This window comes from Crocuta crocuta, unplaced genomic scaffold (genome assembly GCF_008692635.1).
Source record: "Crocuta crocuta isolate KB4526 unplaced genomic scaffold, BGI_CrCroc_1.0 scaffold510, whole genome shotgun sequence".
NCBI lineage: Eukaryota > Metazoa > Chordata > Mammalia > Carnivora > Hyaenidae > Crocuta > Crocuta crocuta.
The window spans coordinates 282,895-286,029 of record NW_027531921.1 but is presented as its reverse complement, the minus strand read 5'-3'; positions in this window follow the sequence as shown (position 1 = coordinate 286,029).

The following is a 3,135-nucleotide window of genomic DNA, read 5'->3' as shown; positions in this document are numbered from 1 at the left end:
GGGTATATTTACCAACTGTCTTTCCAAATCTAACAACTATTTGCCAGAAAAGGAAATTTACAGGTGTCAGTGACAAAGCAGGCTTAATGGTTCTTCTATTTTACTGATGCTCGGCATTTCCAAAATGACAACTCTCGACTTGTTCGACAAATGCCTCTAGACCTTCTATGGATATTTTCGACGTTTAGCCAGTTGAATGGAATGCCTACTTTTTAAGGGGAAAATGCATTCTGTGTGCTCTTTCTTGAGGCTGCTTTAAATCGGGGAAAATATGGGCATGTTATTTTATTTTCAAAATGTAAATATTAAATATAAGGTTCTCAGCTAACTGAAACCATAAAAAGTATAGTCCTCGTTTCCACTAATTTTTCTTTATTTTTTTAACGTTTTTATTTTTGAGAGACAGAGAGCGACAGACTGTGAGCAGGGGAGGGGCAGAGAGCAAGGGAGGCACAGAATCCGAAGCAGGCTCCAGGCTCTGGGCTGTCAGCACAGAGCCCCATGCAGGCCTTGAACTCATGAACCGTGAGATCATGACCTGAGCCAAAGTCAGAAGCTTACCTGACTGAGCCACCCAGGCGCCCCTCCACTAATTTTTCCTATCCCTATACTGGCTCTTAAAAGAAAACACAAAGCTTGAATAGTCCAGTCTCCTATTCAACCCCATGTGGCATGATTAAATGAAATAAAATTAAATGACAAAAATTATTTTAAATAATAACAATAACTACATCACTACTAGATGTATCATTTTTTGAGGTGAGCTACTGATATTGGGTGCTTACCAAGTGCCAGGTACTGGACTAAGCACATATACATATTATATCATCTTAGCCTCTTACTAACATGGGTGGGTATTTTATTATCCCCATTTTACAGACAAAGGAACTAAAGCTTAAAGCTAAATGGGCTAAGATCACACATCCACAAAGTGGCTGAACTGGGATTCAAAGCTGGCTGGTCTGTTTCCCCCGAGGCCAGCCTCTTTCCTGCTCTGCTCCACAGCCCGTCTGAGAACAAACAGGCACATGGCACTTCTGACTTACAAAGTATTTGATACATTTATCAAGCGTTTCACACGCACTCCGCCAACGCACGCATCACCTCTGCCTGCCAAGATGTGACTGGCCTGTTTGAGTGCTCCTGTTCCAGGATTTATTGGCTGTGTGACCTCAGGCAAATGGCTTTACCTCTCTGAGCCTCATTTTCTTCACCTGCACAATGGGTTTCACTGTCCAGCTTTATTCATCCCATAGTGTCATAAGATAACATACATGAAGGTGTTTTGTTAACTGCAAAGTGATGGGAATTGGATTCTTAACGTAGGGTCCACGTGGCAGGTTTGTTCAATGCCTCGATATTATCTGCAAGCTTTGCGTGTGTGTGTGTGTGCGCGCGTGCGTATTTTTTTCTGGAAGACTGACCACGGTTTTCATATGAATACATACAGCATACGAATATCATTTTGTCTGAAGTCCAGTCTGTCTCCCTATACTTTCGTTCCCTATCTACTCGGCCCCGTTTTATGGAGGCCACCATAGGAGACCTTCCGATGCACATAGCACGTGGCCACTTTCACCTGCCAGCCTTCCCAAGATGCAACAGAAGTTTTCTCTCCTCATCCCCACCTCCAAGCCTCAGGCTCTTACTCACTCATTCACTCATTCACTCATTCACTGCATACTAAATGCCAAACTTAAGCACGAGCGGTGTGCGGGGATAGAACAGAAGACGGCACGCTCTACCTAAGGGAACTTGAGAGTCGAGTGTTGAGGACAGATAAAACTCGGGTCCTGAGAGTGGCAAGGGACTGCCAGGGGTAGGTGAACCGTGAAGTACATGGAGCGCAGCTGACTCCCGCCTCCTTTTCATGCAGGAGATGCTGGAGTCCTTCCCTAGCCTCGGCACTTTTCTCCCAGTGCACTTAGTTTGTCTAGAGGGTCATTTTATTCTTTTAACTTTTAAAAAAATGCTTATTCATTTTTGAGAGAGAGAGAGAGAGAGTATGAGAGGGGGAGGGAGCAGAGAGAGAGAGGGAAACACAGAATCCGAAGCAGGCTCCAGACTCGGAGCTGTCAGCACAGAGCCCGACGGGGGGCTTGAACTCACGAGCCATGAGATCGTGACCTGAGCCAAAGTCGGATGCTTGACTGACTAAGCCACTCAGGTGTCCCTAGAGAGTGCTTTTAAAATGAACCAGAAAAAAACACATGGGATGTATTCTGATCCGCCAAACAAGCAACATCTCCATCATTACAGGTCACCCTAAACTTCAATTAACTCGCCCTAACATCAAATCACATATTTCCTTAGTTCCGAAGGTCATTGTTTTCATATTTGAATATGTCCGAAAGTGAGAAGTAACTGTGTACTGCGTTCAACCTAGAGCACTTTATCTTTTCCAACAGAGATCTTTCTGGATCCGTGTGGCAAGTTGTAAACAACCGACGGCACCTTTAATGCTGAAACTATGATCAATTCTTGGGCAATCGCTTCTTGCGCTCTTGACGCACGTGTGATGGAGCGTGAGCTCGTTAGTATGTTGGACAGGGCCCTCTGTGATCGGGCCTCTGCCCATGGCCCTTCTCAGTTCTCACGGCATGCCGTCTTGACCCCTACGCGCCAGGTCTTCCTAATTGTTTTCCAGTGACAAGTGATAGCTTCCCACCTCTAACAGTTAGCCATCAACGTATCTTCCCCAACTAAACGGTGAATATCCCCAGGTCACTACCATGCCAAGTCAGCTCCCCATCTCCAGGACAGTCCCCCAACACAGGTATGGCAAAGTGTCAAGGAGTAAATTAACTCCCCGGCCTCTTGGTGTCATGGCTTTCAAGATGTAGCTCAGATCCCAGCCTGTCTTTGAAGCCTTTCCTAATTCTCCCAGCCAGAAAACGGCTCTCTGGTCTCTGAATTCACTCCTGACAGTCCATGAGGCTTCAATAACAGCTCATCAGCAGGCAGAAGCAAGGTTCTATTCTAGTGTTTCCCTGGGCTGCTGAGAACAGGGCACACACAAATACTATATTTTATCCACACACCTAAAGAGATAAAAAGCTTCAAAATAGCCCCACAGCCTGTGGATGATAATGGCCTTACAACCACTATTTCATCCACGACTATCGCACCCCCACG